Below are 24,413 nucleotides of genomic sequence, written 5' to 3'. Positions count from 1 at the left end.
TAGAGGGAATGCACAAAGTCAAGCTGTCACCTACCCCAGATGTGTATTGTAGATAGGCTACAGTCACGCAGAGCTTTAAGAGTAGAAAAATACCAACTTTCTAAAAGTGATATTTCTAAAAGAGCAATGTTAAATCAAACTTTGCCAGCAAAGAGGATTTATCTTGACCATACCAATGATATGAAACATAACAGAGTTACTCCTTCTCAATCAGGAATTACATCTTAAATGTGTAATGAGGACTTCCAAATTTTAATCCATAAGAGGAGTAGGCCGCACAATAGTGAAAAACGAATTTAGTTGTTTTTCACTACCAGGACATGCAAAACTTAAAACTACATGTCCTACCTTTTACTTAAACAGCACCTGGTCATATGGGCTACCTAATGTCTACCTTACGGGTGACTTATATGTAATAAAAGGGGAGTTTAAGGTTTGGCAAGAGGTTTTAAATGCCAAGTCAACATGGCAGCAAAACTGCAAACACAGGCTTTGCAGTGGCAGCCTTAAGACATGTTTAAAGGGCTACTTTTATGGGTGGGACAATCAGTGTTGCATGCCCGCTAGTGGCATTGAATTTACAGGCCCTGGGCCCTAGTGCTCTCTACTAGGGAACTACGGGTAAGTTAAACATCCCAAGTTGGGATGAACCAATGTTACCATGTTTTAGGGGAGAAGCAGATGCACTTTAGCATTGGTCAGCAGTGCTAAAGTGTTCACAACCCTAAGGCCAACAAAAGCAAGTTCAGTAAAAAGTGGAGGGAAAAGGCAAGAGATTTGGAGGTTACCCCGCAGAAAGGGCCATTTCCAACAGGACCCAATTAGGAGTCGGGTTTAGTGGTATCCCTTGTGGCATACCACTTTGTTTAATCACAACAAATCCAATGTTCATGTACCTGGATTTGCCAGTTTTGGCAGGCACTGGTCTGATTTTTCCAGCAGGAAAGCAGGCCATTAAAATTAAGTGTAGGGGTTGCCAACACTAGGGCAGGCCATGCCCTTTCTAAATTCCATATATGGCATATGGGAGCAAAGAGGTCTCCTGCCCTGGTCGCCCTCAATGGTTCCTGCCATCAAGCCCCGACTTGTTGCTATTCCCCTCCCGTTTATCAACTGCTCCAAGCAGGTGAAAATGAGAATGGAAAAGTGTCATCTTTTTCACCAATAATGGAGCTCTGCATAAAATTTGTATCAAATAAAACTGGTTCATAATTCATTCCCATTCCTGGCATAATAATTCATACACTGACAGACTAGGACAGGAGATACCGGATGATGTGTGTTCAAATATTGAATAGTGAAATAGTACTGGAACGGAATATGATGCTTACATTTGCCAAATTTTTCCTTTGTGGACACAGAATTTATTCAACTGTGTCACATAATTTAGTTCTCTAGTGTGTATAACTGTGGTTGCCCTGTATGATCATAAAGTTCCTACTTTGCTTGCCGTACTCAAGACCATGACTCTAATCATCGCAATGTCTACAAAGAGACAAGTGGACGCATGCCTTACATAGATTATAGCAATATTGTCATGAGAGAACCATACATACAGCTAAGAAATACAAAGATTACATTTTGTTAGAGATATTGCTGTTGAGATAGTTTAAACCGGTTTCCCAGGGCTTTATGATGTATTTTCAGTGCAGAAAGCATGTGACTCATTAGCACAAAATACACTACATTTACCACAAGGAAATGTACTTTATTTTAACCAAATATGTTTGTTGTCATTAATTGAATGCATCAATAATGATTACCTAACCAGATTGTTTTCTCTTACTATATAAGGTGGTCACCTTCTACCCAGGCACCTTGTGACATAGCTGAACCAATCAAAAAAGGCAAAGTAAATCACCTCCCATCCCTCCTTTATGCACCTCCTACATAATATGGCAATAAAAGAGGCTGAAACCACCACGCTTCCTGTACGTCCCAAGCCAATCATAGGAATCCAGTTTGTGCACAAATGGGACCAGGAGAAAGGGTTGAAGTACTGGTATGAGTAAAAGGGTATTCGGAGTAATGAAGATTAACAGTATGTAATTGAATCATCACTGTGACATAGTCATAGGGCGTGTGTCTTCAGGTCTTTCTTACCTTGAAGGAGGATATGGGCAGTTCTCCTGGCTAGAAAGATACAGCTCCACATGATGTGTGAATGGTCTTTCTTCCAATTCTTCGTCTCTGGTATAATGTTGTCCTAGCTACGGGTGTGCTCAGAGTCCTTGAGAATGGTGAGCTTGTCAGCAAAAGCTGCTCTGTGTCAATCCTTCAGTTGTGCCTTATGCTAGGATGGCGTGAGTTAGACCTTTACATTTTGTGGTTTGCTTTGCCGATGTATTAGCACTAGGTTTACAGTGTAGTCTATTCTCTTTTCTATTGTCATTTTCAAAGTTAGCCTCTAATCTATGGCTATTCTCGAATTGGCCCCCATATCCAAATCAGATTGCTTAAAACGGCCCACATTTGCAAAATCGGGCCGTTTTGAACTTATACAGACAATGTTAAAGTAATGTCAGAGAAATCAACAGTAATAAACGCCCACAAGACCAAAAAAACGGCCCACGAATAAGCAACAAACAGGCCATACATAGCCTTTCAGACCGATCCTTTGGGCACTGCAAGATTTCTCGAAAAACAAGCCCCATTTTACCCCCTTCGGCTTATTCGGTTTATGGGCTGACCTAAAGATCTCCATTTACAGACCAACGCATCAGGCTTCTCCATTGCTCTGCAAGCTATCTGATAAATACAGTACTTCCTGGATCAAGAACAAAGGTCATAGGTATCTTGCCTAATTTATTCACAGCTGATTTTGTCTGATTCGCCACAAGATCTTCTGTGGGCTTTAAAAACAAGTGTAATCTACACATGCTTCGAAATGGTGCCAGGAAAATGAAAATCTGAAATCGAAAAATTAGCAAGTCTGACATGGATTTAAATCTAATAGACAGTACATTCATTCTTCAGATGCTTGGTTTTAATATAAAATTGTGTTTTATTATGGCAGTTAGGCTAAACTGTTTATAAGGGATCACTAAACAATTATTTTTAATTGCCTCTGAGCAGAATAGCTATTCTCCTGAAGTACATTAAATTGGATATTTAAAAAGGACGCAGTGTGCTAACAATATTTCATCATTATAATATTGTTAGCACATATTACAGACAGTTATGACTGTCGTTCTTATTTTAAGTTTAAAAACACAATCCAGGGAAATAGCAAAGGCTTTCGAAAGATGCTTCTAACAAGTTTTTTTTCTGCATTATATTTACTTTTCTCAAAAATCTGACTATTCATACAGTTGTATTTCTTTATTGACCTGCGGTTGTTGTAGGGGATTAAAGTCGAAAGAGCAGAGGGCAGCAACGCTTTATACGAGACAAAAGTTAGCCACTGGCTGAATGCCACAAATGGAAATAAAGTAACTGCATGGACGTCATTTAGGGATCACCCGGGGGGCAACTGCGACCCCTGCCTTGCACCTGCGACCCCTGGCACTGCCTTAGAGACCCCTGGCCTCGGAGGTGGCAACATCAATACCACGAGCACAGAGGCAGCTATTCTTTGCAGACGTTGGTTGGAGCTCCATTAGAAGCTACATGTTTCTTGTTTTCTGTCAGTATATTATTATACTAATAGTGAATAATTTATGGTGTACAATTAGTTGGAATATCACCTTCATACTTTTAAATGTATGGCATGTGTATACTTGCAAGTGAGAGTCTGTTTATGTGAGTCTGGGTATGTGTGAATGTGTAAAAGTGTGTATGTGTGTGTTTATGTGTGTTTGTGTGTGTGTGTGTGTGTGTGTGTGTGAGTAAAAGTAAAGGTCAAATGGCATGTATTGTCACTTCCACTGCCCCTGGTATTTTGGCAAATGTACATTCATGAGTAACTGGTCTATGATATTAATTCCATATCCTTTTGCAACCTTTCTGTTAGAAATGGGGCTTCTGGTTGGCAGAAGTATAACACTGTCCAAGTAAGAACCACAATCCTAGTCAGGGTAAGTCAGATACACGCTAAAAGATAACCTGTGCTCACCCTCTGGTAGCTTGGCCCAGAGAAGTCAAGCTTTACTTAAGAGTCAATGTGTAAAATATTTTAACAACACTTCGACCAGTAAAGCAGTGAACACAGCACACAAAATGACATCACACCTAGTTATAAAAATATAGAACATAATTTGATGAGTAAAATAAGCCTGAAGTAACAAAGATCCAATAATTAGAAGTCAAGAATTTTTAAAGATTAAAATGCAATATAGTTTTTAGAAGCAAAAAGTGTTAACTGGGGATATCTGGTAATGCTAGACCAGGATAAATCCAAAAGTTCAGGTCGACTGGAATGGAGCGTGTGTCGGATAGAGTTCCAGGTAAGTCCCGGTGAAGTTTAACTTCTCAGAACTGAGCCAAGAGTTTCATTCCCAAGGAAGAAGTTCTTGGGGAGCAAGGAGAGTGTCGCAGGCGGTTGTCTGCGGGTGTGAAGAGTCGGCTGGCATCATGGCCGGGTGGACTGAAGCCTCGCGGTCATGAGCAGTGAGGCTTACTGTGCGAAGAGATGTACTTTCAGTGGCTCATGGTGATTCTTTGTGCGAGCATCACAGTTATGATGCCAGCAGATATATTCACAGTCACAAAGAGCTCAAAAGCTTGTTTTCAGGAGCTACAAGGCCACTGTAAGGTCCTAGAACTGGAGGGGTGCCTCTTGGAGATCAGTAGCTGGTTGAAGATGGGTCCAGGATCTGTAGCAGAAGTGTTGGGAGTATTTTGTGTCCCTGAGACTTCAGAAAACAGGAGGCAATTCTGCAAGCCCTTGGAGTCACCTTGGTTCTGGGATGAAGAGATACAGGTCCAGTCCTTATCACTCCTAGGCAGGAGGGCAGCAGGCAGCAGGCCAGCTCAGCAAAGCAGGAGTCCAGCAAAATATCAGCTCAGCAGAGTGGCAGCCCTCGTAGCAGCACAGCAGTCCTTCTTTCTGGCAGAGTATCCACAGGTCCAAAAGTGTACGTTAACGGTGTCAGAGGTTGAGTACTTGTACCCATTTGTTCCTTTAAAGTGAGGGAGACTTCAAAAAAAGGTCTTTGAAGTGCACAGAGGTCCTCCATTCCTGCACTGGCTCCAGAGTCTCCGCAAAGGGTATGCAGCTCTTTCTGTGTGACAGGACACTGCCCTTTAAGGTGTGCCAGCCCCTTCCAGCCATCTTGTTTGTGATGGCCCATCAGGACGTTGATGGCCTATCAGTCACACCTAAGCTCCCTTTGTGTGTGTCTGTCTAGAGGGAATGCACAAGCTCAGCTGTCATCCCACCCCATATGTGTATTGGAGACAGGCAGCAGAACCAACTGGCTAAATGGGAAAATGGCAACTTTGCTAAAAGTGACATTTTCAGAACTGCAATCTAAAATCCATCTTCACCATAAGTTGTGATTTTAAATCGTTCAGAGGCAACAAACCTGACCAACATATCTCTTCCAGATGGGAATTACACTTATAAGATGTAAAAGGTAATCCTTTTGTTATATTATGGAAGAGATAGGCCTTAACAAGTAGTGAAAAATGAATTTGGGAGTTTTTCACTACCAGAGTATTTAAAGCTTAAAAGTCCATGTCCTGCCTCCTAAATACTTTGAACTCTGTCCTGTGGGTCACATGGGGCATGTCTTAGAGTGACCTATATGAATAAACAGGGGAGGGTTTAGGCCTAGCTAAAGGTATATCTTCTCAGGTAAAAATAGCAGTGTAAAACAGCACAGTAGTGGCAGGACTGAGGCATTAAAGGCTACTGAAGTTGGTAGCACAATCTGTGCTGCGGCCTCACTATTAGAATTTAATTTACAGGCCCTAGGCACACAGAGTGCACTATACTAGGGACTTATAGGCAAAATAAATATGTCATTTGTGTATGAACCAATGTTACCATGTTTCAGAAGGGAAAGCACAAGCACTTTAGCACTGGATAGCAGTGGTAATGTGCGAAGACTCTTAAAGCCAACACAAACGAGGTCAAAGAATGGAGGGAGGCAGGCAAAATGTTGAGGTGAAGATCACCCTAAGACCCTCAAGTCTAACACTTTTGTTTTTGATTGTAGAAAAGAGCACACCTTAGAGTAAATAGTACGAAGCGTTGCAAGAGTATGAAGCCAATGTAATATGGCCCAGGTCCCTCACTTTTCAGATCTTTTAATAGCCACTGCAATATCCATTTAAATATCAGAAAAGTAGGCCTAGCCTGTTTTTAGGTTGAGGGTAAGCAGTGCGCATCACTGTCTGCAAGACATATTGGGGGTTATTACAACTTTGGAGGAGGTGTTAATCCGTCCCAAATGTGACGGATATACCACCAGCCATATTACGAGTTCCATAGGATATAATGGACTCGTAATACAGCTAGTGGTATATCCGTCACTTTACTGTCACTTTTGGGACGGATTAACACCTCCTTCAAAGTTGTAATAACACCCATTGTTTTCAATCTATGGAGTTTTAACCACGCCCCCTCTTACCATTCGTTCTTTATTGTGCTTGTCTTAAATGCTTCCTTATTATTGGTACATATGTCTAAATGTCCCTCCCTCTGTTTGCTTTGTTCCCTCCCAGGCAATTTCACTAAGAGAACATTTTTGTTGGCCATCACGCTATGCCACGCTTCCTCTTCTTACAGTGTTTGATGGCCCTGCCTCCCTCCTCCCGTCTGGTGGCTGCCTTCTTCTTGCTTTGCTCAATGCCTAGGGTATGCCTGCATTGTTGAGGTGAGGGGATTGTGTTATCATTACAGGACTGTCCCCTGATTTCAGCATTACTAGCAATCACATGAGCCACAGCAGCCTTGGCAGCACTCATGTGTACCAAGACACTGCAATGTCTGTCTGTGCTGATGGCAATACACCTGCTTCCTGCACAGATTTGAGCAGCCACTCAAATATTAACTGCATGGCAACCAGCGCTGTTTACCCGACCCTTGCAAATCCTCTCCAGACAACCAGACACTTAAGGCACTGCCTCATGACTGGGATAAAAGCACTTTATTCCGACCAGGCATGGCCAGGTATTAAGGAATGTTGCTAACTGTGCTAGCTGGGCCATTATGGAAACCTGCTATATATGTGTACTTCTTGGGGTTCCAATGGAATTTGCAGAAAAACAAAAGTGGAAATTATGGCAATTTGAAAAGTATGCTAAATGAGGTGTTATGGAAATTTGAAAAGTGTGCCCACTGAATCTTGTACTATCTTTGGCAATATTTCTGGAAGCTTTCGAATGAATCTTGGAAGTGCATAGTTACTGATGTTTCAAGTAAGAGGACTATCAAACTATATAATTACTGGAGAGTGCGCTCACTGTGTGTGCCGAAACATTTCAAGTGTGTTAAGTGGGTCACTAAATGTTGGAACTGGGACATTATGAAAACTTGAAGAATATACTAAATGAGGCAAACTTGAGGTGTCATGATGTTTTGCAATGGGTATAATTACTTGGGCATCATGGGTGATTGCAAAGTGTATAGCTACAGGGGCAACACCGATAATTGCTAAGTGCTCTGTCACATTGTGTGAACTTAAGCATCTCTAGTTGTCTATGAATACTACCACTCTTTGATCAATGTCACTGAACTATGAGTTTTAAAATCAGTAATTTGTCATTAAATGTCACAATTCCTGGCAGTCATACCCCTTAACCCCACTTACCTAGGGATTCTTAACTAACGCAAAATTACTATCCGTTCCAGTGGCTCAAAGTGATTCAAACTGCCCCATTTGTCTCTAATCTGTACAAACATCTTTGAGGCTCGGTAACCACAACCCTTGGAAAGGGCATTTTTAATCCTTCCAAGTTCTGTCCAGTGTTATTGGTTACATGTGTGTTCAGATGATTCAGTTACTAAATAAATGTGCACACAATCCCCTTCCCATGTTGCAGGGATTCCAACCCAACTCAAATGATTGACATAGTTTACTGTGTCATTCCTTCCACACAGGCTACACCCCTACACCTGGTATCAGGGTGGATGCTGTATCTCCTCATCCAGTGATCATAGAAGTGACACATTTTTGCTAGAGATAGATTAGAAAGTCTGGCAAACTCTGTTCAAATGTGGCTACTACTGTAGAAAATTGTGAAAAGATTTGTATACATATTGTTTCTGCTAGTTCCCTCAACAAACCTTTGTATAACCAGTGAACTAATGTGCAGAAATCACAGTCGAATTTTGAATGAAACTCTGTTAATTCGATAGAAATGCATGTTTAAAGCTCTAAGATTGTGAAGCTTTCAGTAGAAACTTTTGGGTAACCCTAAAGAAGCTTCTGACTAATCCAGTGGTAACCACTGGATAAACCTGTAAAAACATATAGAAAGTTCTACAGAAATTCGTGGTTAGTTCTATTCACTTCTGTACATTTCTCTAGAGTATTCATAACAATTTCCAATTTTAGAAATGTGCCCAGACAGTTGTCAGCAACCTCTAGATGCTGCTGTTGAAACATGTTCACAGTCCTGTAGTTTTGTCTGGCTACGTACATTAAACAACATTAGTTTTGGGGTCAAAGGAAGTTATTTGGCTTCCACCGCTGCACTAACTGTTTGAAGATGTCTTGCTCACAAAGGACTGCGTGCTATAATTTTTATTTGGCAAACATATTAAAGACCCCTGCTGACTACATAGGATTAGGAAAAGATAATCTCAGGCTGATTGCTCAGAAGTGTTAGCAAGGGTTTCTTCAACTACTCCATTGAGTTAATGGAATGTACCATCCTGCCGATTTTTGTTGATGATGACCCCGGACTTTCTTGCTCACAAGAAATATTTGAAAGCTTGGTTGTGCAAATGTGTTCAGGTTTTGTTCATTTTTTTTGCAAGAGTCTTCACCATTTTCTGAAATGTGTTTTTACGTATTTGCTCTGGTTTTAGGTAGTGACAGTAAGAGTGATTTATTCTGGTATTTGAGAAAAAAGTTGTGTTCTTGGATCCTATTTCTTATATGTTACAGTGCACAGATTCACTTGCATGTCTGCTTAATGCTCCAGGAAAACTGACTATGAAGTGTAAAGAAATACAGTAACTGTGATATGTAACTGCATTTTGTGAAAAAGTCTAGATGGGTAAAACCTTGTGGCTGATAGTGGAACACCCAGGGATAATTGAGGCGAAAGTGCTGAGTAATTGGTATTTTTTTTCTTCAGAAAATTCACGTCTTTTTAGGTCCAGCCTAGGTAGCGGGCATGCGCTGTCTTTGACATGTTTCATCATGCCCACCTCACCCCCTTCACTTTAATTTGTTCCATAACTCAGCCTGTGGCGGTTCTACGCCATTGGGACCACCACCAACCTGTTCACGCATGATGTGCTCTTTCCGTCTAGCTCATCTCTGGGTCCCCACACAAGGTTGGGGGAGGACCCCAAAATTGTGACATCTCCCACAGTGCAGTGTTTTTTAAGCTCTCACGGCTGAAACTATTGTTTTATGCATGGGAGTATTTTGTGATTTTAAGGGCTTCATTTTGTAATGTTATTACGTAGGCATGCTAGGCCTGAAAATTTGTAATGCACTACGTCCTCTAGAAACTAAATATATAGTTACACTGCAATGCTATCTTTCATTCTTTGTTAATGTGGTTATGCCCTCTTGAGGCTGACTACATGATCTCATGACCATATTTCTTCCAAATGCTATTTTTATTGTGGTGTTCCTAGGGACTGTTCTGAGCATTACAGTCAAGATACTACAATATTCACTGCACTCTGAAATTCGCCACATAATGCTTCTTGGGACATTCCTTTTACAAAACATTTTTGCCCAAAACTCACCAGGTGGTGGCTCTGGAAAATGGGACCACCATCAAAACGTTGACAATGACGCAATCTTTCTGTCTAGGTCATAGCTGGGTCCCCACACTAGGTTGGGGGGACCTCAAAATAAAAAACCCTCCCACTATTCAGCGTCTTATTAAGTTCGCTCATGGCTGGAACTTTTGTATTACAGCTGGGAGTAGTTTGTGTTTGGCCTTGTTTGTACTATTATTCTAGTAGGCCTGACATTACATTCTTGTTAGAATTGGGGTTTCTGGTTGGCTAGGGTATGCACCCAAGCCAGGCAGAACCCACCCACTCTAGTCAGGGCAAGGGAGTTACATGTCCAAGATAACCCCTGCTCACCCCCTTGGTAGCTTGGCACAAGCAGTCAGGCCTAACCTGGAGGCAATGTGTAAAGCGTTTGCACAACACACACAGCACATGTGACGCACTATCCCCACCACAAAGGAAACACAACACCCAGTTATATGAAAATATACTGTATTGTACACAACGCAATTATTAGACCAAACATCACATATCAGTAATATCCTGCTACCTTAGCAGTTGTCAGAACGTTCCACATTAGTTACTATGCAAACTAGAAGTAGTCACATATAACACACAGGTTACTCAGTATTCTGCAACATAAGCAGTAGTCAGGAAACACGTTATTACACTGTTAGACTTTTCATCCTTGGCGTGGTCTCCCTTAACTTTTTGCCTCTGTTCCCCAGGTTGTTGATGTGTGCTGGACTCTGATTTTATTGTTTTTGTTACTCTGGGCACTTTACCACTGCTAACCAGTGCTAAAGTGCAAGTGCTCCTGTTTAAAATGTGTACGTCATTGGTTCTCCATGATTGGCATATTTGTTTTACTGTTAAGTCCCTAGTAAAGTGCACTAGAGGTGCCCAGGGCCTGTAAATCAAATGCTACTAGTGGGCCTGCAGCACTGGTTGTGCCACCCACATAAGTAGCTCTGTAATCATGTCTCAGATCTGCCACTGCAGTGTCTGTGTGTGTATTTTTACTCTGTAAATTCGACTTGGCAAGTGTACCCACTTGCCAGGCCTAAACCTTCCCTTTTCTTACATGTAAGGCACCCCTAAGGTAGGCCCTAGGTAGCCCCAAGGGCAGGGTGCAGTGTATGGATAAGGTAGGACATATAAGGGGTCATTCTAACCCTGGCGGTCGTCGACCACCAGGGCTAAAATGACGGGGGCACCGCCAACAGGCTGGCGGTGCCCCGCAGGGCATTCTGACCGCGGCGGTTTGGCCGCGGTCAGAAGTGGAAAACCGGCGGTCTCCCGCCGGTTTTCCGCTGCCCTTCTGAATCCTCCATGGCGGCGCAGCTCGCTGCACCGCCATGGGGATTCAGACACCCCATACCGCCATCCTGTTCCTGGCGGTTCGCCCGCCAGGAACAGGATGGCGGTATGGGGTGTCGTGGGGCCCCCGTAAGAGGGCCCCACAATGAATTTCACTGTCTGCATTGCAGACAGTGAAATTCGCGACGGGTGCCACTGCACCCGTCGCACCTTCCCACTCCGCCGGCCGGCTCCATTCGGAGCCGGCGTCCTCGTGGGAAGGTTGTTTTACACTGGGCTGGCGGGCGGCCTTTTGGCGGTCGCCCGCCAGCCCAGTGTAAAACCCAGAATACCCGCAGCGGTCTAATGACCACGGTGCGGTATTCTGGAGGGGGGAACTCTGGCGGGCGGCCTCCGCCGCCCGCCAGGGTGAGAATCACCCCCATAGTAATGTGGTTTATATGTCCTGACAGTGAACTACTGCCAATTTCGTTTTTCACTGTTGCAAGGCCTGTCTCTCTCATAGGATAATATGGGGGCTACCTTTAAATATGATTAAAGTGTAGATTCCCCTAGAGAGTAGATGGACATGTGGAGTTTGGGGTCCCTGAACTCACAATTAAAAAATACATCTTTTAGTAAAGTTGATTTTAAGATTGTGCGTTTGAAAATGCCACTTTTAGAAAGTGAGCATTTTCTTGCTTAAACCATTCTGTGACTCTGCCTTGTTTGTGGATTCCCTGTCTGGGTCAGTTTGACAGTTGGGTTGTTTTTCACCTCACACCAGACCGTGACACAAAGGGAGCTGGGGTGTAACCTGCATTTCCTGATTAGCCATCTCTGCTAGGAGGGAGGGGTGGAGTGGTCACTCTCATCTGAAAGGACTGTGCCTGCCTCTAACAATGCCGGCTCCAACCCCCTGGTGTGTGTCTGAGGCCTTGCCTGGGAAAGGCAGGATTTCACAAGTAGGTGTGAGTCCCCTTTGAAGAAAGGTGACTTCAAAGACTAAAATGGGTATAAGAAGGGCACCCAAATCTACAGACTTGAGAAACACTTCTGGAACCAAGAGGAACCTCTGCCTGGGGAAGAGCTGAATAGCTGAGGAAGAAGAGCTGCCCTGCCTGTGACTGTGCTTTGTGGAGCTATCCTGCAGTTGCTGCTTCTGCCAGAGTAAGAGGGCAAAGACTGGACTTTGTGTGCCTTCCATCTTGAGAAGAAATCTCCAAGGGCTTGATCTAGAGCTTGCCTCCTGTTGTTTGAAGTCTCAGGGACAGCAAAGACTTCTCTCTGCCAGCACCTGGAGTCTCTGGAGAGACTCCTACTCTGCCCTGTGGTGCCCATCCAGTTCCTGGGACCCTGAAAGGAGAAGCTGGCAGCCTAAAGACAAGAAAATCCACGCACAGAGCGCCGTGCGGGGAAAAGATTGACGCAAATCCGATCTGCGGCTGAAAAAACGACGTGCCGCCGGCTCCGCAGCTGAGAAACGACGCTCGCAGGAAACGCGACTGAAAAATCGACGCACGGAGCAGGAGAAACGACGCGCAGCATCGCTGACGGAGGCTGGGAGATCGCAACCTGCGCGGCGGGATTTTCGGATCATCGTGCGGCTGGATTTTCGACTCGCGTACCGCCGTGCAGAGTTATTTTTGGCGCACACCCGCCCGTACGGGGTTATTTTTGACGCGCACCAGGTACATTTTCACTCTAGCAGCGCTAGTGTGTTTTTAAAACTACTTAAAGACTCTTTTTGATTTTAATTAATAACTTGACTTGTGTATGGTGGATTTTTGTCGTTTTGGTCTTGTTTTGTTTAGATAAATATTTCCTATTTTTCTAAACCTGTGTTGTGTCATTTTGTAGTGTTTTCATTAAGTTACTGTGTGTGTTGGTACAAATACTTTACACCTAGCACTCTGAAGTTAAGCCTACTGCTCTGCCAAGCTACCAAGGGGGTAAGCAGGGGTTAGCTGAGGGTGATTCTCTTTTACCCTGACTAGAGTGAGGGTCTTTGCTTGAACAGGGGGTAACCTGACTGTCAACCAAAGACCCCATTTCTAACATACACTAAAGCACTTGTCATAAGAATATCATAAACGTCCATATTAGGAACATTATAAAACATATGGCAAGTCAGAAAACATATTAGCATGTTATGCCCATAAAAGGAACATGTGCATATCCATATGAAGCATTCTAAAAACAGGTAGCCAACATATAAGTCAGTAAATTCTTTAACAAGAACTTATGGTATATGTTAGAAATGGGGTCTTTGGTTGACAGTCAAGTTACCCCCTGTTCAAGCAAGGACCCTCACTCTAGTCAGGGTAAAAGAGAATCACCCTCAGCTTACCCCCTTGGTAGGTTGGCAGAGCAGTAGGCTTAACTTCAGAGCGCTAGGTGTAAAGTATTTGCACCAACACACACAGTAACTTAATGAAAACACTACAAAATGACACAACACCATTTTAGAAAAATAGGAAATATTTATCTAAACAAAACAAGACCAAAACGACAAACATCCAACATACACCAGTCAAGTTATGAATTTTTAAAGATTAAACTCAAAAATAGCGCTTAGAAACAAAAATGCTTCGATGAGATTTTAACACGGCGTCGTGACGGAGTCGTTCCCAACAAGCCGACACCAGTGGCGCCGGACACGGAGTCGTGTAGACCCCCAAGTACAGTACCTTTGGTGAAGAGTGAAAACAAGCCGATGTGCGAAGTCGGGGATCGCGGCGTCTGTGCGAAACGTTGAATCCGTGCACTTCGAGTGTCGTTGGTCACAACGTGGTGCGGCGACCTCCAAAGAGTCGCGGACTTCAGCGGGGCTTCAGCGGCGTCGGGCCTGCGAAGATCGTCGCGTTCCAGCGAGGGTCACGACGTCAGGTGCAGGCGGCGTTACCGGATTCGGCAGCGGCGTCGGTCCGGAGTTGTCCGAAGTCGATTTCCTTGGATTTCCACCAGCTTTCCTTTCAAGGGCCCAGGGACTGGATAGGGCACCACTTGTCAGAGCAGGAGTCTCTCCAGAGACTCCAGGTGCTGGCTGAGAGAAGTCTTTGCTGTCTCTGAGACTTCAAACAACAGGAGGCAAGCTCTAACTCAAGCCCTTGGAGATTTCTTTACAAGATGAAAGGCACACAAAGTCCAGTCTTTGCCCTCTTACTCTGGCAGAAGCAGCACTGCAGGAAAGCTCTGCAAAGCACAGTCACAGGCAGGGCTCAGCTATCAGCTCTTCTCCAGGCAGAAGTTCCTCTTGGTTCCAGAAGTGTTTCTAAAGTCTGTAGATTTGGGTGCCCTTCTTATACCCGTTTTAGTCTTTGAAGTCACCTTTCTTCAAAGGGGACTCACACCTACTTGTGAAATCCTGCCTTGCACAGGCAAGGCCTCAGACACACACCAGGGGGTTGGAGTCTGCATTGTCAGAGGCAGACACAGTCCTTTCAGATGAGAGTGACCACTCCACCCCTCCCTCCTAGCAGAGATGGCTAATCAGGAAATGCAGGTTACACCCCAGCTCCCTTTGTGTCACTGTCTAGTGTGAGGTGAAAAACAACCCAACTGTCAAACTGACCCAGACAGGGAATCCACAAACACGGCAGAGTCACAGAGTGGTTTAAGCAAGAAAATGCTCACTTTCTAAAAGTGGCATTTGCAAACGCACAATCTCAAAATCAACTTTACTACAAGATGTATTTTTAAATTGTGAGTTCAGGGACCCCAAACTCCACATGTCCATCTACTCTCTAGGGGAATCTACACTTTAATCATATTTAAAGGTAGCCCCCATATTATCCTATGAGAGAGACAGGCCTTGCAAAGGTGAAAAACAAAATTGGCAGTATTTCACTGTCAGGACATATAAACCACATTACTATATGTCCTACCTTATCCATACACTGCACCCTGCCCTTGGGGCTACCTAGGGCCTACCTTAGGGGTGCCTTACATGTAAGAAAAGGGAAGGTTTAGGCCTGGCAAGTGGGTACACTTGCCAAGTCGAATTTACAGTGTAAAAATACACTTACAGACACTGCAGTGGCAGGTCTGAGACATGATTACAGGGTTACTTGTGTGGGTGGCACAACCAGTGCTGCAGGCCCACTAGTAACATTTGATTTACAGGCCCTGGGCACCTCTAGTGCACTTTACTAGGGACTTAACAGTAAAACAAATATGGCAATCATGGATAAACCAATCACATACAATTTTACACAGAGAGCATATGCACTTTAGCATTGGTTAGCAGTGGTAAAGTGCTCAGAGTTCAAAAGCCAACGGCAACAGGTCAGAAAAAATAGGAGGCAGGAGGCAAAAAGACTGGGGATGACCCTGCATAAGCAAAAAAGTCCAACACAACCCCCTACCAGCCTAAAGCCAGGGGAGAACAATCAATACCTTGATGTACTTCCCTGATTGGGGTGATATAACAAGGACCCAGGCCCACAACAGCAGGGGCATGTTCCAGTTCTACGCCTTCCTGACTCCAATTGGACCCCTCTGTCCATACTCTCGGGGCCCACTAAGCTAACCCATGGGGAACCCTTCTCCACATCTGCAGACACCATTTGTGCAGCGCCTAACTTTACTTTGCTCAGAGATGTATTGCAATGGGCAGATAGTACCACCAGGGCCAACACAGTGGTGTTGCCCACTCCACCCCTGGGGTGTGATTCTCGTTCCCCCCCGGGGCAACTCTGTCCACCAGGACAGCAAGCCACAGTGACCGCTGACAACTGTCAGGGATGAGAGCCTGACCACAGGCCTCTCCAACCACTGTGACTGGGGAGAGTGGGGGGCGGTAGCCCCAGGTGCCTGACACCCTTTGACCACTCCACCTTCCACCAGGTCAGGGATGGCAACCTGACCATGGTCCTCCCCTCTGGGGCTCTGTACCCTCCATCCAGGAGCGGCACCCCCAGAGTCAAAAATTGTCAAGATGCTTATAGAAGCAGTCCTGTACAATTCTTCCACCAGTGCAGGGCTGTTAACCTGCAACTGGCCTTCCAACCTGGGGTTTGTACCTTCAGGTTGGACCCGGGCCAGGAGTGAGGTTTCCCTCCCCCTTCCCTCTCTTCTGGGGTCCTGAACCACCCAACTAGGAGTGCTCCCCAGAAGACAACATGGTAGGGGCACTGTTAGCAGTAGCCCCTTCCTCCAGGTCAGGGGGGACATCCTGAACCTGGCCTTCCAATCCAGGGTCTGTACCCACAGACTGGATCACCGCCTGGCAACCCAGGACTTCCTGAGGGGCATACCTACCCCACACCAGGCCAGAGTTTACCCTCTGAACCTGGTCATCCAACCCAGAGTCTCCACCCTGTGGTTGAACCACTGCCTGGCACACCAGTACTTCCAGGGGGGCACACTTACCCCCCTCAAGGGACACACTGTCCCCAAGGGCCACAGAAGAGTCTGGCTGGCGCAGGTCCCCTGACCTCTGCCCATCTGACAGAGTCTGGAACCCCCCAACCCAGAAATGGTCTCACCAAGGTCATTCCTGGGGGGCTCTGCTCTCAGAGCTGACCCCGGACCCTCCAGGTTCTCCACTGGGGTCCGCAACCCCCTCTCAACCCTCTGTCTGGACCTCTGCACCCCATCACTAGGAGTGGTACTGCCAGACACCATAACTGGTGGGACGCTGGCTACAGCCGCCCCCCCAAGTTCTCCTGACACTGTGGGATCTCCCTCACCAGATGGCCCTATGGTACAGGCTAGGCTCCCCTCCTGGTGTTCCCTCATGGAACCCTCCAGGACCTGGGACCGGATCTCGGGCACCTTGGACCTCAGCTCATCCCCATTCCCTCTCCTCAGAGACTGGACATGGGGTCCCTCACCCATCCCGCTACACTGGGACCTACCTGGGACACTACAATCCTTCCCTACCTCACCTGGGTGGAAACTACCTAGACCACTCCTCTCAGGAGCACCCCCAAATACCTCTTCAGACTCTCTGGTACTCACCCAGAAGTCTGCCTCCATTGTAAGCTTCCTGGGGTCAGAGAACTCACACTCCACCTTGTGTTGGCGTAGCTCTGGAAAATAAGGACTAGACATATGCTCTCTAGCAATTACATCACTCAGCCCCTCACATGAATTAACCAAAGTACCCTTCACCCAACCATCCAGTGACTGTGCTTTGAAAAAGCACCCCACATCACCCTCCTGAGACTGGTGAGACAGTACCTGACTGTCCCTGACACTCAACCCACACTCTTCTGGGATGTCTTCACACTCCATAACCAGGACGTCTACCTGGGGGGAACCCCTCTCCTTGTTACTCTCACCTAGAGTCAGTAGTGTGTCCTTCCCACTATTAGGAATATGACTCCCTGTGCCAGTTCCCCAATCCACCTCAGGGACCCTGTGCGCCACTAGAGCTATCTCATACCGCCGAACCTCCTGGTGTGTGTTAACTCCCTCCTTCAAGTAGGGCACCACATCTCTGGGCATGTGCACTTCTTCAGCAGCACTAGATATAAAATTCTTGCTTCCACCATTCCAGCTGGACTCAGCCCTTATGACTTCCAGCTCCTTCATTTTGAGCTCATAAGCCCAAATCCTCTTTTTGATCTCTAAGTCCCTCCTCCTTTCTTACAACTCCTTCTCCCTTTGCATCCTCAACTCCTTGAACTTTAACCGGCGAGCCCTCTCTGCCTGTCTGTCCTGTAACTCTTCAGGAGTCAGACCTTTGGGTGACACCCTGCTACCCCTGCTGGGGACACTCCACCCAGGCGTAACGTGTACCTCCACTACACCACTGTGTATCCTCTGCACTTCCCCACCCACATTCTCCTCCTCTGTGTGCCCTCCAGCCTCCTTGATTTTCACCCAGGCCCTCTGTGCCTTTTGCAGCTCCCCCTCCCTGGTGGTGCTCCCAGTGGGACAGTCAAGATCTTTAAGGAACTGTTTCAATTGAGAAACTGAGTACTCCTTCAGTTTCTCTATTTCAAACACAGCTCCAGCTGTTGCATCTCCAGATTGAGACATGATGGTCACAAGTGCAAAGTTCCAAAGGCAGAAAATAAATTCCAAATGAAGTAAAAAGGGTCCGTCAAGGGATCAGCAAAATCATGGAAGTAGAACAAAAAGGAGTCCTTAAGAGAAAAAGCAAAAGATCACCAAACAAGTAGTATGTGGTCACGTAGTGGTCTGAACTCAAACAGTAGTGTACACCTAATCACTGTAATTCAAGTACAAATACAAGTCCAAATCCCAACCGCTGATCACCAATGTTAGAAATGGGGTCTTTGGTTGACAGTCAAGTTACCCCCTGTTCAAGCAAGGACCCTCACTCTAGTCAGGGTAAAAGAGAATCACCCTCAGCTAACTCCTCCTTACCCCCTTGGTAGCTTGGCAGAGCAGTAGGCTTAACTTCAGAGCGCTAGGTGTAAAGTATTTGTACCAGCACACACAGTAACTTAATGAAAACACTACAAAATGACACAACACCGGTTTAGAAAAATAGGAAATATTTATCTAAACAAAACAAGACCAAAACGACAAAAATCCGACATACACCAGTCAAGTTATGAATTTTTAAAGATTAAACTCAAAAATAGCGCTTAGAAACAAAAATGCTTCGATGAGATGTTAACACGGCGTCGTGACGGAGTCGTTCCCAACAAGCCGACACCAGCGGTGCCGGACACGGAGTCGTGTAGATCCCCAAGTACAGTACCTTTGGTGAAGAGTGAAAACAAGCCGATGTGCGAAGTCAGGGATCGCGGCGTCTGTGCGAAACGTTGAATCCGTGCACTTCGAGCGGCGTCGGTCACGACGTTGTGCGGCGACTTCCACGGAGTCACAGACTTCAGCGGGGCTGCAGCGGCGTCGGGCCTGCAAAGAGCGTCGCGTTCCAGCGAGGGTCACGGTGTCAGGTGCAGGCGGCGTTACCGGATTCGGCAGCGGCGTCGGTCCGGAGTCGTCCGAAGTTCATTTCCTTGGATTTCCACCAGCTTTCCTTTCAAGGGCCCAGGGACTGGATAGGGCACCACTTGTCAGAGCAGGAGTCTCTCCAGAGACTCCAGGTGCTGGCAGAGAGAAGTCTTTGCTGTCCCTGAGACTTCAAACAATAGTAGGCAAGCTCTAACTCAAGCCCTTGGAGATTTCTTCAGAAGATGGAAGGCACACAAAGTCCAGTCTTTGCCCTCTTACTCTGGCAGAAGCAGCACTGCAGGAAAGCTCTGCAAAGCACAATCACATGCAGGGCAGCACTTCTTCCTCAGCTATCAGCTCTTCCCCAGGCAGAGGTTCCTCTTGGTTCCAGAAGTGTTTCTAAAGTCTGTAGATTTGGGTGCCCTTCTTATACCCATTTTAGTCTTTGAAGTCACCTTTCTTCAAAGGGGACTCACACCTGCTTGTGAAATCCTGCCTTGCCCAGGCAAGGCCTCAGACACACACCAGGGGTTTGGAGTCTGCATTGTCAGAGGCAGACACAGTCCTTTCAGATGAGAGTGACCACTCCACCCCTCCCTCCTAGCAGAGATGGCTAATCAGGAAATGCAGGTTACACCCCAGCTCCCTTTGTGTCACTGTCTAGTTTGAGGTGAAAAACAACCCAACTGTCAAACTGACCCAGACAGGGAATCTACAAACACAGCAGAGTTACAGAATGGTTTGAGCAAGAAAATGCTCACTTTCTAAAAGTGGCATTTTCAAACGCACAATCTCAAAATCAACTTTACTACAAGATGTATTTTTAAATTGTGAGTTCAGGGACCCCAAACTCCACATGTCCATCTACTCTCTAGGGGAATCTACACTTTAATCATATTTAAAGATAGCCCCCATATTATCCTATGAGAGAGACAGGCCTTGCAACAGTGAAAAACGAAATTGGCAGTATTTCACTGTCAGGACATATAAACCACATTACTATATGTCCTACCTTATCCATACACTGCACCCAGCCCTTGGGGCTACCTAGGGCCTACCTTAGGGGTGCCTTACATGTAAGAAAAGGGAAGGTTTAGGCCTGGCAAGTGGGTACACTTGCCAAGTCGAATTTACAGTGTAAAAATACACTTACAGACACTGCAGTGGCAGGTCTGAGACATGATTACAGGGTTACTTGTGTGGGTGGCACAACCAGTGCTGCAGGCCCACTAGTAACATTTGATTTACAGGCCCTGGGCACCTCTAGTGCACTTTACCAGGGACTTAACAGTAAAACAAATATGCCAATCATGGATAAACCAATCACATACATTTTACACAGAGAGCATATGCACTTTAGCACTGGTTAGCAGTGGTAAAGTGCTCAGAGTTCAAAAGCCAATGGCAACAGTTCAGAAAAAATAGGAGGCAGGAGGCAAAAAGACTGGGGATGACCCTGCATAAGCAAAAAAGTCCAACAGTATATATATTGTCTTTTGGTAGTACTTGGTCTAAGGTGAAGGCACCTCCAGTGCCCAAAGATCGAAGAAGGGCCCCCCGGCACTACTCTGTGCAATGTTGGGGCCTCCTGGGGGTTCTGGGTTAGAGGGGGGCGGCACGCCCTCCCTTGGCATTATTGACAGGCCCCTCCTGATAGCTGCCCCCCCCCAGGTCCTCCACCGGCCCTCCCCGGTCCTCCACCGGCCCTCACGAGGGGGGTAAGGTCAGCAGTTACTTTTTAGAAAGGAGGGGTCACCAAGCACTCCCTCAGTTTTAAGGACAGGCCCCTCCTGGGGCCCAGGATCCCTGGGGGGCCCCTGGGCCTCCACCGGCCCTCACCTGTGGGGGCCGAGGTCAGGAAGAAGTTTAAAGGAGGTGGGGGCGCACACACCCCCTCCGTTTCAAGGACGGGCCTTCACTGGACCTCCAACAAGGGGGGCAACATTCCTGCACCGGCCCACAAGGGGTCACTCCAAAGGGACCGGAGGCCCGGTGAGCCTCCGATGAGGTTTCCGCCCCACCCGCGGTCCTACAGCACAAACCGCTCCGGGCTCCGGTGGGGCAGGGAGAGACTTCCTTCTCCCCTGCCCTACCTGGCAGAGGAGACGGGGCACGGTGGGGCGGGGATGCCTCCGATGAGGCCTCCATCCCCGCACAACCTCTGGAGCCACACTCTGTGGCCCGTCCGGCCTACCAACAGGGCAGGCACCAAAGTAGGTGCCTGCCTGTGCCCCGGGGCGCTCCACGGAGCAGGCTTCACCCCCGGGGGCACGATAGGAGCGCGCTCGCTCCAATCTTCTGATTCCTGGATTTTCTCGTGCCCCGGGGGCACACAGGACTGCGCGATTCTGGTGCTGCACGAAACATAGCCCGGGTCACGGCGGTGATGCCCCCATGCAAATTAATAAAAGGGGCAGCGCTTAAAAGCGCTAAATGAATCCCAGATGCAGCGCTTTCTAAAGTGCTAATTTGGTGAAGATGTGAAGCACTCCTCGCACTTCACATTGTTGCAGGGGTCAGGGTCCATGGAGTTCAGGGAGAAAGGCCCACAGGTGGAAGGGCCCAGCAACAGGCCAGCACAAAGAGGATGCAGCAAGTGGCAATTCCTTTACAGTGACCAAGCAGGCCACAGGTCAGCACAGCAGCAGCAGTGCATGGCGGTTCCTGGTGAGTCCTTCCAGCATTTCTGTGTCCAGTTCCAAGATGTCTCAAAGAGTCTCCAAATTGTGGGGAAAACTCCCCTGTACTTATACTCAGTCTTTACAGTATTTTACAATGAAAGGGGAGAGGAGGTTCCAACCAGTTACAACTAGTTCTGGGAGTGCCCCCTCTCTCCTCCAGCACAGGCTTCAAACATCAGTTGGGGGTAAACGACCCTATCGTATGAGGCCAGGGCACAGCCTATACAAATGTAGGTGTGCCCTGCCTCTCCCTTCTCTCAGCCCATGAAGACTATTCAGTATGCAGATGAACCTCTGTGACACCTCCACCCTCCCTGTGTACAGGCTGTCTGAAAAGTATGCACAAAGCCCCAACTGTCACTCTCCCCCGACATGGATTGGAGTCAAGCTGCAAAACACCAGAGTCATAAGCACAGAGAAATGCACACTTTGTAGAAGTGGCATTTCTGTAAAAGTAATAAAAAAGACACCTACCCCAGTAAGCAGCATTTATTATCACCATTACACCCATACCAAACATACCTATGCTACCCCTCATAAATCAGACAATACCCCTTACACATAAGGCATGGCATTTCTAATGCAATCCTATGAGAAGGCAGCACTCACAGCAGTGAGACACCAAGTTAGGCTGTTTGTCACTACCAGGACAGGCCACACAGCCACACAACCTGGCACATGTCCTGATTCTACATACATGGCACCCTGCCCATAGGGCTAGCTAGGGCCTACCTCAGGGGTGACTTACATGTAGTAAACGGGGAGTTTTGGACATGGCAAGTAAATTTAGATGCCATGTCCCTGTGGCAGAAAACTGGGCGCACAGGCCCTGTGCTAGCAGACCTGAGACAGGTTTGAAAGGCTACTTCAGTGGGTGGGGCAAGCAGCACTGCAGGCCCACTAGTAGCATTTAATTTACAGGTCCTGGGTATAGAGATACCACTGAACAAGGGACTTATAGGTAAATTAAATATGCCAATTAGGTATAAGACATTCATACCAACTTTAGATGGGAGAGCACCTGCACTTTAGCACTGATTAGCAGTGATAAAATGCTCAGAGTCCTAGAACCAACAGCAAGAGGTCAGAAAAACTTGGAGGAATTAGGCAAAAGGTCAGGGGGTGAGCTTGCCACAAGGGCCAGGTCCAACATTTCTGCTATTCTCTTTCCAGGTGGTTATGCTCTCTGGGGCTGACTAGATGGTTACATGACCATGTTTCTTACAAATGCTATTTTTTGTGGTGTCCTCTAGGGGCTGTTCTGAGCACTACAGTCAAGAGACTACAATATCCGCTGCACTCAGAAACTCGCCCCATAATGCTTTGCAGGGCATTCCTTTTAGAATACATTTTTGCCCATAACTCACTGTGTGGTGGTTCTAGTAAAATGGGACCACCATCAAAATATTCAGCATAAAACGCTATGTCTAGGTCATCTCTGACCTATGGGGACCCCGAACTAGGTTGGGGGACTCCAAAATAATAACCCTTCCCACAATTCATTGTCTTTTTTAGGTTCTATCATGGCTGAAACTTTTGTTTTACAGCTGAGAGTAGTTTGTATTTTAAGGGCCTTGTTTGCAGTATTATTCTAGTTGGTCTGCAAGGCATGAAAATGTGTAATGCAGTATGTCCTCTACGGGCTAACTATATGGGTACACTGCTTCACGTTCTGCCATTCTCTTTTCAAGCGGTTATGCTCTCTTGGGGTTGACTATATGGTTATGTTACCATGTTTCTTACCAGAGCAATTTTTATTGTGGTGGCCTTTAGGGGCTGTTCTGTGCTTTACAGTCAAGATACTACAATATTCACTGCACTCGGAAACTTGCCTCATAATGCTTTGCGGGGCACTCCTTTACAAAACATTTCTGTCCATAACTCACTGTGTGGTGGCCCTAGGACAATGGGACCACGATCAAAACGGTAAGTAAAACATGCTCTTTCTGTCTAAGTCATCTCAGCATCCCAAACTAGGTTGGGGGACCCCAAAATAATAATATAAATAAATATATTTAATAATAGCAATATTTTCAATTTTTGCTGCAGATAGAGGAAGACGATAAATGGAGTGCTTTAATTATATGCAAGGCCACTGGAATTATGTGGCAGAGAGGACCAAATTATGCGGAATGGTTGACCAATTTATGTGGCAAGAAATGTCCAGTTATGTATTTACAATGCCAGTAGCTCTAACTCAAGCAAATGCGAGATCCATTCCATTGCAAATGCTTGTTCTAATATATTCTTGACAAGACAGGTAACCTTAACGACCACTAGATTACACCATAGAAGGGCCTCAAACAATGTTTGTGACCTGAACCCAACAAAAGGTTCTCACAGGAGTTTAAATATTAATGGCATATTTATCAGAGTAATAGACTGAAAACATGAAATGCCTTTGGCCCTCATTATGACACTGGCGGCAAATGGCACCTACCAGCACCTACCGGCATGGCGACGGCCGCCAACATACCATCGCCGTGGCTACCAACCACCCACCCGCATAATGACCCTCAACGGAATTCCGCCAGAATGCTGGTGGAATACTGTTGATGGTCATTGCGGCGGACGGCGGTGAGGTGGCGCTGCTGTCAGCAGCTGCGCCACGCCAGCAAAACACTGCCTACCATATCATGAGCAATGATACAGCCTGGCAGTGTTTTGCTGGCGGATGCTGCTGCTGACAGCAGCGTCGTGTCCCGTCTCCTGCCAGAGGACACCATGCAAGCAGGTAAGTTGGG

The 24,413-nt window shown here is 46.4% G+C and overlaps 1 protein-coding gene across 1 annotated transcript in view; it reads right to left on the bottom strand.

The window, feature by feature from the left end:
• NEGR1 (neuronal growth regulator 1) overlaps positions 1 to 24,413 on the bottom strand; it is a 2,074,771-nt gene that overhangs the window by 105,302 nt on the left and 1,945,056 nt on the right. The gene's annotated exons all lie outside the window — the stretch shown is intronic.

Source organism: Pleurodeles waltl, chromosome 4_2 (assembly GCF_031143425.1).
Source record: "Pleurodeles waltl isolate 20211129_DDA chromosome 4_2, aPleWal1.hap1.20221129, whole genome shotgun sequence".
Classification (NCBI taxonomy): domain Eukaryota; kingdom Metazoa; phylum Chordata; class Amphibia; order Caudata; family Salamandridae; genus Pleurodeles; species Pleurodeles waltl.
The sequence above is the reverse complement of the archived record's forward strand: the minus strand, read 5'-3'. Positions and strand labels throughout refer to the sequence as shown.